This window comes from Marmota flaviventris, chromosome 3 (assembly GCF_047511675.1).
Source record: "Marmota flaviventris isolate mMarFla1 chromosome 3, mMarFla1.hap1, whole genome shotgun sequence".
NCBI classification, from domain to species: Eukaryota; Metazoa; Chordata; class Mammalia; order Rodentia; family Sciuridae; genus Marmota; species Marmota flaviventris.
In genome coordinates, this window is record NC_092500.1 from 111,787,894 (window position 1) to 111,801,856 (window position 13,963).

Sequence of the window (13,963 nt, forward strand, 5' to 3'; positions counted from 1 at the left end):
CAGAATTTTCCCTTGTTGTTAAACTTATCTTTGTCCTGTCTGCCTTGAATCGCGCTCACTTGCGTCTGTCGCCTGTTGTTAGGAGGGGTGGAGAAGAGGGACAGAGATAGGAGCACTATGGGCTCTCATTGTACCACAAAGTGGGGTTGGAAGCTCTTCTTTGTCTTCAATGGCCTGATCCCTGGGCCTCCGTCCTGGCTTGGAGCCTCGCATCTGGCTTTCCATGGGTTTGAGTGGGGAGGGGCTGCTGGGACCGCCTCCCCGGCTCATGGATATTTTTGGCAAGACATTTTCTTTCTGGGTTGAGTCTATCTTCCCCTGCCACCTCCCACCTGCTACCTCTGGGCGTGAGTGCAAGGCCAGCCCCGTGCTGCTGGGTTTGTGTCGAGCCCAGCCGAGTGCGGACTGTTGCACTCGCACCCAGGCCAGGGGTACCTGCCCACCCCTCCCACAGGGAAGGTGCTGAGGGTCGTGAAGTCAGCAGTTCTCAAAGTGGGTCCCCCGAGGCTCAACAAGTTCATTTATACACCTCAATCAAAACAGCCGAGTGCAATGGACCAACCAGAGAGAGAGAGAGAGAGAGAGAGAGAGAGAGAGAGAGAGAGAGAGCACCAGCTGGCTTCTATTCAGCCAGATGTTCAAGAGACGCAGAGCCTTTCTTCTCACTGATGTTTGGATGGCTTCGAAAGTGTTTTTTTTTTCCTTCTTAAAAACTGATTTACGTCAACCTGTAGTGAGTGGTTCATGGTTGCTATTTTTTTTTTTTTTTTTTTTTGTAACAGGGATTGAGCACTTAATCACTGACCTCATCCCCAGCCCTTTTTATACTTTATTTCGAGACAGGGTTTTGCTAAATTGCTTAGGGCCTCATTACGTTGCTGAGGCTGCCTTTGAACCCGAGATCCTCCTGCCTCAGCCTCCGGAGCACTCGGATGGCAAGTGTGTGCCACCGCGCCTACTCAGGGCTGCTATTTTTGAGTAAATAAATAGAAGTCAACTTTCTCAATTTTAATTTCTAATACAGTAAATATATATTTATATATGTTTATATTTATATAAACAAAAACCTTTGGACTTATCAATAATTTTTAAAATAAAAGGACTGTGGGATGAAAAATTAGAGAACCATTGGTGTGATTTTTAGTGCTCCACCTGTTTTTGTGAGGCTGTGTTGGAGCCTCACAGATGGAGAGGCTGAGTCTCCAAGAAGTGACTTGTCCATGGTTTTACATTAAATGGCAAAACTGGGATTTGAAAAAAAAAATACTTCTTTATTGAAAACAATAACTAATGCACTAACTGTGAGGGAAATTGGAAAGTGAAAGAAAATCTATCCCTGAGTCTGTGACTTCAATATTTTAGAATAGTTGCTCTACCCCATGCAAATCTACATATCTCCATCATACCTTCGGTGCGGTTTTATATTCTAGAGCAGGATTTAAATCTAGACCTGAGACAGAGGCAGGGCAAGCTCCTATATCCCCAGAGAGGTGGAGGCAGCTTCCCTGGCTTTATCTGCTCTCGGGGCTGAGAGTGTCTGGGGCTAGGACCTGTAGATGTGTGTCACAGGCTGACTTGTGCCGTCCACCCAGTAAAAATCAATGCGGAAGCTCTAGCCCTGGTATTCCTGCAGCGACTGTCCTTGCAGACCGGCCTTTGAAGAGGTGGTCAGGACACAATCCCAGTAGTATCCTTGTCAGAAGAGGAAATTTGGACACCTGAAGAAAGACCGGTGCAGAGGATTGGCCATTTGGGGACACAGCGAGAAGAGGGCCACCTGCAAGCCCAGGAGGGGGCCTCAGAGGAAGCCCACCCTGCCCCACCTTGACCTGCACTTCCAGCTTCCAGAACCGTGAGATAATAAACTGCTGCTACCGAAGCCACCGGTGCGTGGCATTTTGTCCTGGCAGCCCCAGCACGGCGGTGCACCGTGGGGACAGGAGTGTGCACGGGGTGGCTCCATCTTGGCTTTCTACTCGCCTGGTCCAGCCCTACGGCCACCTGCAGCTCCCCGGTGCTCACAGGGAGGGCAGGGAAGGAGGAGCAAGGTTTCCTTTCCATTCCATTCCAAGTAATTGAAATGCAGAGCACTCAGGCTGCCAGCCACTGTGCTGTCCACAGCTTCCTGGGGACCTGGCACACCAGCCTTGGGGCGCTGTGTGACATCTGCTGCTGTCCTGTGCATTGCTACTCCCTGCCCTGAACCCCGAGACTCAGCTCCAGAGGCCTTCTTGAATCTCCGCTGGATGCCTAATGGACACCCTGGAGCCAACACCCTGAAGCTCTTCAGTCCACTTCTCCCCAGATCCTCCATCTCAGGGGACGGCACCCCAACTGTCCCACGGCTCGGCCTCCCCCACTCCTGGACCACAGGCCCTCCCCGGGCTCCTGCCCCCTCCTCACCTGCACCCCTCCTGCATCCAGCAGCAGAGAAGTCTTGTCCTAGGCCTCACTTTCTGCCACCAACCGTGACAGAGTAAGTTCCAGCTGCCAGCCACGGCCACCCTAGGATCTGGCGTGCAGGTCTCCCACCCCGTCTCTCTGGTCCTGCACCACTCTGGCCTTGCCCGCCCCCCCCCATCCAGGGCTCCTTTGTTTCTTACCCCAGCTCCTCCCTTCCCATTTCTGTGAAGGGTCTCCTTCTCACTCTTGTGGAATTCAGCGTCACCTCTCCAGGGGGCCTCATCAGTCCTGCCAATCCTAGCACAGCCTGATGCTTCAGGCCTGGCCTGCATCCCCTGGGGAGCAAGGCCCTGCAGGCCAGGCCCCGTCCTGCACATTGACTTGTCCCAGCCTAAGGGCCTCCTCTGCGCCGCACACCTTCTCCTCCCTCCTCTGTGCCTTCGCCTCACCTCCTGCTCAGGGCTCCATGTGGCTCCCTTTTCCTCCCACCCCCTTCTTTGGGGCAAAGGGTAGAGGAAGGTAGGAGCTGGTCATCCTGGGTCCCCAAGCCCACTGGCTGCCCCTGCGGTGGGGGCCCCCTTACCCAGCTGGCCCCACCCACCAGAAGCCCCCGCCCAGTCTGTTGGGAGCCAGCCTGGAGCTGCGGGCTCCGCTGCCTCTGGGTAAGATCCCAGCATCCCAGCGACACCCAGCCCTCACAGTCCCACCCTAATTACCAGGCAGGGGAGCCTGCTCTTTTCAGCCCTGCCTGCAATTTCCCTAATTATAGCTGAGGCTCTGAGCAGTAGCTTCCCCATAATCCACTTAATGCAGAAACACCCCCATCCCACCCACTTGGGCTCTGACTTTAACCCCCTGGTTGCTGGATGGCGGTTTTCTGAGTGGGCACCTGTAATGTCCCCACCCAATTCACACCCTGAAGCCCTAACCCCAGTCACTCAGCATGAGACCATACTTGGAGACAGGTGTTTAAAGAGGTGAGTAAGTTAACCCCAAGTCCCCGGGGAGGGGCCCTCCTCCAGTGGGACTGCTGTCCTCCTAAGAAGAGGCCAGCAGGATGCAGACACCAAGACTCTGAGGTCACCGGCCAGTGGGAGGCCTCTGAAGACCCTGCCGACACCTCCACGCCAGGCTTCCAGCCTTCAGAATTATGAAAAGGTACATGTCATTAAAACACCCAGTTGGTGGCTTCCCTAGCAAATGAAGCCCTCCAGGAGGCCCGCCCACAGGCCAGCCCACAGGCCAGCCCAAGGGGGTGGAGCTGAGCTTCTCCACGGCCTTGTCCTGGAGTGGGGGGGTCTCTGGAGGCTGGACCCAGGTGGACACACTGACCGCCCCACATGTGCAGGTGCGAGGTGTCCGGGGGCGGGGGTGTCCAGTCATGGGTGTGTCTGTGAGTCTCTGCAGGTTCAGACAGGACAGTGGCTAGGCTGGGCAGGGGGTGCTCAGAGCCCTGCCGTGCCCCACGGAGCTGCAAGAGAGCTGCTGGTCAGGGCAGCAGGTGGCCGCCCCAGACAGAGCGCCCCGTGGTGGGAGCAGCAGAGGCAGAGCTGGTGTGGAGCTGACGGTGGCCCAGCCCCCAGCTGTCAGGTTCTCTGGGACTCTGAGTCCCTTGGCCACCCCACAGTCATGGCCACACCCAAGGCACTCTCCCTGTGGGAGTCCTTCTGAAGGTCACTCCCAAATTGTGAGGTCCTGAATGCATGTGGGTAGAGAGGAGGGCAGGGGGGACCCCGGGAAGTCACCCTGGAGGAGTCAAGGGGACTGAATGCATCATGGGATGGTGGATGTGGGCACAGGCCCCAGGAAGCCTTCTGAGGACAGGCTGGGACCTGCGGCCTTGGAAACAGGTCATGGCGTGCGCAGGGGAGGCCTGGAGAGGCTGGGAGTGGCCAGGACCCCAGCTGGGGTGGCTCCTGGTCCAGTGGTGGAAAGTGGCTGGGTGGACTGAGGCTGGTCACCTGCGGTGTTGGGCACAATGGTGACCCTGCACTGCCTGTCCTGGGCCCTCCTGCGACCCTCCCCCGGCCAGCACCTTCCTGTCCCTCTTGGCTGTCCTGTGAGTCCCCGAGGGTTCTGGATTTTGGGGACCACTCATAGTCGAGGCAACTCAGACACGGCACACAGCGGTTCTCAGATCCCGAGGCAGCGTTTGCTGGAGAGCCCTGAGATGGCCCACGCGTTGGGTGACTAACAGGAGTCACAGGAGAAGGGGGACTCTGGCGTGGGAGAAGTAGGTGCCCAGGTATGGCGCTCCCTCCTCCCATGGGAGGGAGCACAGAGCACGCGCCTTCCCCGCAGTGAAGTGTGGTGATGTGAGACTTGGCACCCCCGGATTTAGTGGGGGCTGGTCACGTAGGCCTTCCCGCGGAGCAGCTGTCAGAACTCCCACGGGAGGTGGGATCCTCACAGTGTCCGCCAGCCCCGGCACAGGGAGGCCCTAGCCAGCTAGGGGTCGGGGGCCAGCTGGGGGACGGGGCGCTGGCTGTCCAGGAAGCCAGCTGTGAGCAGGTCCAGGCCTCGGCCGGGCCCGTGGGGTCCTTCCCTTCCCGGGCCCGTGGCTCCGAGACGCCGAGTTCCCTGTTCTAGTCTTTCCCTGTATCAGGGAATCAGAGCCCAGGTGGCTTCTCCTCGCTCACTCTCCGCTGGACAGCCGACCCTGGTCTCCTGGCCCCTTGCGGTGGGGACCTTCCATTGTCCCAGAGGCATGGCAGCTGAGCGGGGTCTCTGTGCCTGCTTTGGGGAGCCCCTCCCTCCACGGGTGGCTGTCCCCCTCACTGTAGCCTCTCAGCCTGCATCTTCATGCCCGCCCTGACCACCAGCCGTTTCTCCACACACCTCCACGGTGGGGTCCCAGCCTCAGAGGCTCACAGCCCCGCTTGAAGGCAGTTCTGGCCTGGGAGAGCGTGGCCACCTCCAACTGTGGTCCTCTTCCTGGTGGCACCCGCCAACCTTCAGGGGCCAGGCAGCGGGTGTCCCTGGGACTCATCTATCACTGCACCAGGAACTGGTACCACAGGTCATCTCCTCGGAGGGGACCCGGGTGGCTGGGCGGCAGGACTGGAAGGGAGACGAGTCACCAGAGGCCCTTTGAGATCTTTTAAGTTTTGTGCCGTGTGCATATGTTAGTATTTAAAATAAAATTTCAACTAAAATAAGATTGAAGAAGAGAAGGGGAAGGAAAGGGAGGGAGAGGAAGAGAAGGAAGGGGAGGAGGAGACTATTCACTGTTGCCGAAAGGTAGAAACAACCCAAAGGTTTATCACCCGTTGAGCAGATGGAACAAGTGCGCTATGTCTATATGATAGAATATTATTTACCCATAAAAAGGAGTGAAGTTCTGGCATGGGTTGTGATATGATGAACCCAGAAAACGTCATACTAAGTGAAAGCAACCAGACACAAAAGGTCACATAGGGTATGATTGCATTTATATGAAATGTCCAGAAGAGATAGAATGCAGATTAGCAGTTCCCTGGGACTGAGGGAGGGGAAGTGGGGAGTGACTGCTATGGGTATCGGGTTTTCTTCTGGGGAGATGCAAAAGTTTTGAAAATAGGTAGAGGTGGTAGTTGCATGAGGAAGTGAAGCCATGGAATCCCGTGATGTGTATATTTTTAAATGATCAGTTTTATGTTATGTGAATCTGACCTTGATTTTTAAAGAACTAAAGTGAGTCTATTCCTGGCAGGGCGGCTCAGCAGCAAGCGCCTGTCGCAGGCTTTGTGGGTCCTGGAGGGCAGGTGCTCCTGGTGTCCCAGCTGAATGCACACGGCTACCCCACGTCTCCACTCTGCCTGGTGGACCCCTGGCTAACCCTGGATTCCAGAGTCCATGGGGTCCCTCCACAGGACACACTGCCCTGCAAATTAAGTGTAGAGTGATGTGTCCCATGTCCAGTTAACCAGCCCTCAACCAAAACAGCACCGTGCACACTCTGAACAACGGGTGGCAATGACTACTTCAGAATGCAGCAGCAGGAGCAGGGCCTGCCGTGAACCTTGGGCTGCAGTCTCTCCAGGCCACGTGGCCTGCAGGTGGATCACACTGAGGACCGTCAGTGTCCTCTGGAGACCCAGCAGCAAGCCCATCTACTCAGGTCCCTTGGCCACCCGCCTGCCTTCTCTAAGGGACAAGAAGAAAGAATGCTGTGGCCCGAGGACCACCCTGGACCTGGATCAGCACGTTAGAAGCGGGGGCTCAGCACCCAAGGCAGGAGGTACTGAGGTCAGGGCCTCTGTTCTGGCTGCTCCTGGGGAGGGAGACACCAGAGCTGGGTTCCCTGAGAGATGACAGCTTTGAGGCTCCCCTGGGAGATAAGGCACAGCTCGTATAGGCCATGATGAATGGTTGAGGAGACCAACGCAGCAGGGCCGGAGATGTGCTGTGGGCCACACAACCTGGGTGTGGCAGTGCTGGGACTTGAACCCAGAGCCGTTTGACCCCAACTCTGTGCTTTTACACAAGAATCTGTGCTGGGGAGTTTAGGGTCACCTCGGTGCTATGGATGGAATGTTCGCATCCCCCTGCCCAAATCACAGGTGACAGTCCTAACCCCACCCCCACCCCCCCATGTTACAAGACACGGGAGACCCTGCTTCCTGCTCTCTGCCACCTGCAACCAGGAAGAGGCCCGCACAAGACTGCAGACCTGCCCACACCTTGCCCTTGGACTTCAGCCTCCAGAACTGAGAAGCAGCTCTGACTGCTGGGGCCGCCCACTCTGTGGCCATCTGGGGTGGGGCCATGACCCTTCTCCCGACCACATGCTAGTAGTAGTGATTTTCTTCCTGCGGAAGCCCAGGAAGGGGCTGTCGGAAGAGCATGAATCTCGCCATTGCAGTCCCTGGACAGCAGCAGCAGCCTTGGGGCTGACAGAAGTTTGGGCCTCAGGAGGGGACCTCGGGGACAGTCCCTTCATGCCTCGGTGGCTCCGACCCATACCAAGGCAATCTTCCAGCAGGTCAAGACCCACCAAGGACAGAGGCAGAACATTTTATGGCCCAAGGCCGCTGAGCTCCACCAGGCAGGGCTGAGGCTGGAGCAGCCACATCTGAGGGTGAGTGCTGCCCGTGGGTGGGGCTGAGCACTGCCCAGGCCCAGCAGCAAGCCCACTAGCAGAGGGGAGGGGACGGGTGTGGAGGTGGGGGATGGGCTAGGGTGGGGTGGTGGGGAGGGGCGCTGGGGGCGGGCACTCTGCAGTTCTGTGAGAGTTTAGGTTGTCCTCAGAAAACTTGGATAGAACCACCACTTGACCCAGCTATCCTACTCCTCAGTTTACACCCAAAGGAATTAAAATCAGCATACTACAGTGACACAGCCACATCAATGTTTAAAACACTTCAATTCACAATAGTCAAACTATGGAACCAACCTCGATGCCCTTCAACAGATGAATGGATAAAGAAAATGTGGTACATAGACACAATGGAATATTACTTAGCCTTAAAGAAGACTGAAATTATGGCATTTGCTGGTAAATGAATGGAGCTGGAGACTTAAGATGCTAAGTGAAATAAGCCGATCACAAAAAACCAAAGGCTGAATGTTTTCTCTGATATGTGGGTGCGAATTCACAATAGGCAGCTGGGGACTAGGGAAAATTAGAGGTACTTTGCATTAGGCAGAGGGGAGTGAAGGGAGGGGAGAGGGCTTGGGAGTAGGAAGGACAGTAGGATGAATCAGTCATTATGACCCATGTACATATATGATTACACAATGGGTGAGATTCTGCATCATGTACAACCAGAAGAATGAGAAGTCATACTCTGTTTATGTCCGATGTGTCAAAATGCATTATACTGTCATGTATAACGAATTAGAACAAATAAATAAATAACCCCATAACATTAAAAAAAAACAAAAAACAACCAACAAGGAGAGTTTAGGGTGTGTTCCTGGAGGCTTCTCTCTTCCCTGGGGTCATCTCAGGGAGGGACCATTTCCTCTGATATTCCTGAGCAACATCCAATTCATCACCATCCTAAACATTGATTTAGGGGGGAGAAGAGCCTTCAGCTCCGAGAACTGCTGAGATATGGAATGATGGATGGTTTTATTAGAAAGCTCCAGTTTTACATTTATCAAATTAAACCAGCAGCCAAGGGGCACTTAATTAAGATTCTTCTTATCAGCCGGAGAAGAGAAGATGGGGAGAAACAGGGCTTGGACCCACCTTCCAGGAGGAGAGTGGTTAGGGCCCCAAAGCCCAGGCCAAGGGCTGGGGAGGGAGGGCGGCAGACGGGAAGAAGGGCTGTTCTCACTGCGGGACCCCGGGGCATGGTCACACCTGCTCCTCAGCCTCCCAGTCAGGTCCTCAGGCTCCCTCTGTGCTGCGTCTGTGAATCCACCGGAGCCCAGGGAGCCAGGGAGCCAGGCTCGCAGAGCAGGTCTGGCCTCAGATCTAGCTCTCCCTACTCACCATGTGGCCATGAGTGAGTCACTTCAGGTTTTTAGAAAATGAGATAAAATCCACATAAAACTCACCCCTTTGGAGTGTCTGACCTCTTCAAGGGCTGCCAGTAGCTTCATGGTTTTAGCGTATTTGTAATGGTATACGCACCGTATCTACCTCGTTTTAGAACATTTCCATCACCCCCAAAAGATACCTCTTCACCTTAAAAAGAAACCCTCAGAGGGAAGCGCCCTCCTGGGGCTGCGCACCCTAGAGCATGCCCTGCTCATGTCTGCCGCTCGGGACCCTGGACCAGGGTTTTGAGCCTCAGGAGTGACAGTGGGTGGAAGGTGAGCCCTGAGTTCTCCAGGCTGCAGCATGGAGTCTAGCTCTGCATGAGCCATTATGCCCAGTACGTTGCCTCTGTGAACCTCGGTTTCCTCATCTGTGAAGTGAGGATGTGAACCCCACCTGCGGAGCACAGTGCCTGGCAATGCCAGCTTCCAAAAGGTGGCGTGTCAGTTTCCTGTGGTCGTTGCCACCGAGAACTGCCCACTGAAGGCCTCAGAAGAGCACAGATGCTTCACCTTGCCCTTCTGGAACTCACAAGCCCCCAACAGGGGCTAAGATCAAGGTGTCGGGAGGGCTGGTTCCTTCTGGAGGTCTTGGGAGAAACTGTCCCCTCACTTCTTCCAGACTCTGGAGGCTGCCTCTGGCCCCTGGCTTGTGGCCCCTTCCTCCATCTTCACAGCCGGCCACGGTGGGCTGAGCCTTCCTCTGGGGTATCGCACGACGCCCATTCTTCTCTAGGGCCCTGGTGATTAGGTTAGACCAACCCAGAGATCTGGGATGATCTCTGTATTTTGAACGTGGTTGACTAGCAACCAGAATTTCATCCACAACCTGGATCTGCTCTCTTTTTGTTTGGTAACAAGTTCCCAGGTTCTGGGGATTAGGACATGGGCATCTTTGGGGACTGTGAATCTGCCAATCCCAGATAGCTGACCCCATGTTCCTACAGTGACCTGAGTTGCAATTGGGAAGATGACCAGAAACAAAGGGTCCCCCCCCCCCACCAAAGTTCCTCTGGAAATTTAAAGTTCCCCTGCAAATTAACCTGAAATTGTGATATAAATATCATAATAAATTTAGAGTCCCTGGTAATTTCCTGGAATGTGGTAGATGCTCAATAAACGAGATCTCATGATCATGATAAGTAAAGCGTTCACTTGTGTTCCTAGTGCTGGGGTGGGGCTTACCTGGGAGGGCTGCCTGCCTTGTTGGTCCACTGCCACCCTGATGACAGACAGACAGACAGGCAGGCAGACAGACACACACACACACACACACACACACAGTGGTTACTTTCCCTGCAGAACAGCCAAAGTACAATAGTTCTGCTCCCGGCCCCCACAAGCTGTGCAGCAGAATAGCCTTCTGGCATAAATAAAAATAAACCCCAGACACTGCTTTTCAATCAGGATTAGCCTAAATGTTGTGAAACAGAAAGCATGAAATATGTGAGGAGGGCCAGCCCCCCCACTGCCAGCCTCCCTGCACTCTCCCGGCGCCTGGTGGTGTGTGGGGCTGGTTGTTCCCACCCGGCGTGGCTGTTGAAGATTTGTGCACAGTGTCAGTAAATGCTGTTATGACATTATTAATGCTCTGCACTCCAGCAAGGGACAATGGCCTATTGCCTCATAATGTGCTGTCTGCGGCTGCAGCCGGAGCGCATTAAATGGGAATTTCAAATACGGTAAACTGCTTGCTTCGTCCCAGCCACCCCAGGCCCCGTCTGGGAGCGCCAGAAGCAGCCTTGGTGCTCTGAGAAGGTGGGGGCAGCAGTCAAGGTTCTGATGCCCAGAGAGGCCCCAGGGGGACCCTGAGTTGCCCAGGAGGTCCCCAGATTTTGACCCAGTGTCCGCCTCCCTCCTCTGGGGCAGGGAGGTGTCTGCAGCTGGGCTCGAGGGTTGACAGTGGTGAGGGGTAGGTCTCAGGAGAGCTGGCCTTGCTGGGTGGCCTTACTGCTCTACCCTCCAGAGACATCCACAGGGGGCCCAGATGGCAGACCATCAAATGGATTGTATTGGTCTTGCACAATGTTCTAAAAATATTGAGCCTACATTTTAAAATTATACAACTTCATACAAGAAGCCCAGACTTCTGGCTTCTCTTGAAGTCTGGGCCCGAAGTGGGGGCATGTGCAGACCCTGGGGGCTGCCAGTCCTTCACAGGCTCTAACCACTCCAGCTCCTTCCACTGGGTCCCTGTGGTGGGTTGAACCACAGGAAGGAGTCAAATGTCATCCCAGAACTTCAAAATGCAACCTTATTTGGAAACAGGGTCTCTGCAGAGGAAATGAGTTAAGATGAAGCCATCCTGGATCAGTGTGGGCCCACACCCCGCCGCAGTGTCCTTGTACGGAGTGGGAAACATGGCCACAGTGAGACACGCACAGAAGCCATGTGTGGGCAGAGCAGAGAGGAGTGAAGCAGCAGCGTGCCAAGGAAATCAAGGGCTGCTGGCTGTGGGCCTGGGGACGCAGCTCGGTGGCAGGGCACTGGCCTAGTGTGAGCAAGGCCTGAATTTGATCCTTAGCAACACCTGCCTCAAAAAAAAAAAAGAAGAATTGTTGGCCACCGCCTGGGGCAGGGAGGTATCTGCAGCTCCAAGTGTCCCTTGGAGACTCCAGGAAAAGCCAACTCTGCCAACACTTGAATTTCAGATTTCTGGCCTCTAGAATCACGAGAGAAGAAACTTCTGTAACTTGTTAGGACAACCTAGGAAAGTACCCTTAGGGGTTTTCCCACTGCCTGGCCCACCTCCTCTAGGCATCTTGGGTCCCTTGAGAGGGGGGCACCCCCTGCTGCCTGCATCCCTCGGGAGTTCTGCTCTACCTTCTTGGGCACAGGGCCATCCCCGCCGGCTCTGGGTTTCTCCTGACCCCTCCAGCTGCACTGGGGCCTGGAAGTATTGTATGGGGAGTAGGGGGACGGATGCTGGGCTTGCACCCCCTGGGCACAGGCCCACTTACACCTCAAAAGAGCCCTGTCCTTGGAAGCACCCTCCAGCCAGGGTGCCTCAGCTCCTGTGCCCGATTCTCCTTCTTCATCAGAAAACAACAGGTGTTTGTCTAGAACCACGGTCTTCCACCCCGGCTGGTTGTCACATGAAAGAGCAAACGCGCCCAGGCCCCACCTCAGGGATCGGGTCAGAGTAAAGCTTCTGCTAAGCTCTGCAGGTGACTCTGAGACCCCCCTGTCTGTAAGGCAGGGTCTCTTGGTTTGGGTTCCCTGGAAGCAGATTCAAGTGCGGGTGGTCTGTGTGGGAGGTGACCCCTGGAACTTGGCAGGGGAGCGAAGGACGAGGCAGGGGCAAGAGGCAGCCAGTGTGGGGCATCACAGAGCAGGCGACCATGGGGGGCAGATGGGACTCAGTCTTGCTGGGAACTCTGGGCTTCCCATCTGAGGGGGAGGCCGGGTGGGGGGGAATCTGTTGCTCCAGGGCTGCTTCTGGTGCACTGAGTCTCTGGAACTTCTGACCTGTCCCAGTCAGTTCTAGCATTTTCCATAGGCATGCCAGGCAGAGAGCTGAAGGTGTGCTCAGTTACCTGTCTTTGAGCACGTAGAGGTAAATGCAGAAGAAAATGGGTGGGGCACCAACAGGATCTGGTATAGACAGAGGCCAAGGACTCTCACGCACCCCGTCCCTTCTCATGCTCTGCGCAGGAGCCAGGCAATGGGCTACGCATGGAAATCAACAGGCCTCATTCTCATAACAATCCTCTGGGGAAGGTGCTAGAAGTAGCTGAATTTACAGTTGGGGAAACTGAGGCACGGAGAGGTCATATCCAAGATCACATGATGTGGAGATCCATGATTTTCCTCCTGACATGCACAGCACAGCTGAGAGCAAGGAGGACCATTTATCCTGGAATTCACTGCAGAGAAGAGGCTGAGAAAAGGCAAAGAGACTTGGAAGAGAACAGAGACTGGACAAGCTGGCTCACAAAGTGGCGTTCACTATTCTGCCTCTGCCTCTCCTCCTGGCCCTGAGCCGGTTGGGAAATGGCAGAGGGGGCTTTCCCCCTCCTACCTCGGAGCCCAGATCCAGAGAGCAAGGCCCAGCGGATGTATGCAGTGCCCTCTCCCATCTTCTAAACTCTGCCTCCCTGGATGGTCCACCCTGAGTGTGACCATGCCCTCTGGAGAGACCCTCCTCTTTGTTCTGAAAATGTCAACCAGGTGTAAATACAACCTGCAAGGCTTTCCTGACAGAGGTGCACAATCAGAAGGGCCATTTCATTCCTTAGCAAGAAGTGGCTTTGGCCTTGACAGCCAGTGATTAAATTATTACCCCGGTTTGCGGCAGATGGAGGCACCCAGGCGCGAGTTGTGATTTAGAGGCCCAGCAGAGACCCCTGCCCTCACACATCTCCTTAGCCAGTCTGCCGTGATGGCCAAGTTTCCACCACCATCCGTCACTCTTCCGCACCAAGGCACGGTCAGCATGTCCTTGTTCGATGCAAATTTGTTACCTAGCTGGAGTAACACATTAATCCGCCAGCACCGATTTATCACCCGTGTTCACATTGGCAGGGAGAGAGGCGCTGAGATAATGGAACATGGGACAGGTGAATTCTGATGAAGGAGCAGGAACGTCGGGAGGCATGAGTCACTGCTAGTGAGAAATGGGGGGGGCGGGTGGTGGCTGGGAGAAGGGCAGGGCTGGGGGCCCGACTGGTTGGATGGAACCTGGGTGGGATAAGGATCACAAGGGCTTTCTCCTCCATAAGCCAGGCTGCAGAATCCCTGAGCTGGGAGACCATCGGAGACTCCCATGTCACCTTTGTACACAGCACAGGAATCGGTGTGTGTGTGTGTGTGGGGGGGGGTGTGTCATCTGTGCCCCCTAGCAGAGGTCTGGTCTTGGCCAGAAATTTCAGATCTGTGCTGGCTCCGTGGGCCCCCAGGAACCTCCCACCTGCAGCAGGAAACACATCTCCAAAGTCCAGGAGGAGACGGGGAGGGCAGGATGAGGCTGAGAGATTCAGGCCTAGTGGATCTGGAGTTGCCAAGAGCCATAGCTTCTGCTCATTCTCGTTGTTTTAGTGGTGACTCCTCAGACTTGCAGGCTTCATCACCTATTGGTTAGTGAAGGCTAGGA

At 55.1% G+C, this 13,963-nt stretch overlaps 1 protein-coding gene across 3 annotated transcripts in view; it reads right to left on the reverse strand.

Moving 5' to 3' along the window:
• The window catches only part of Ubxn8 (UBX domain protein 8), a 136,666-nt gene that overhangs the window by 95,124 nt on the left and 27,579 nt on the right, over positions 1-13,963 (reverse strand). The gene's annotated exons all lie outside the window — the stretch shown is intronic.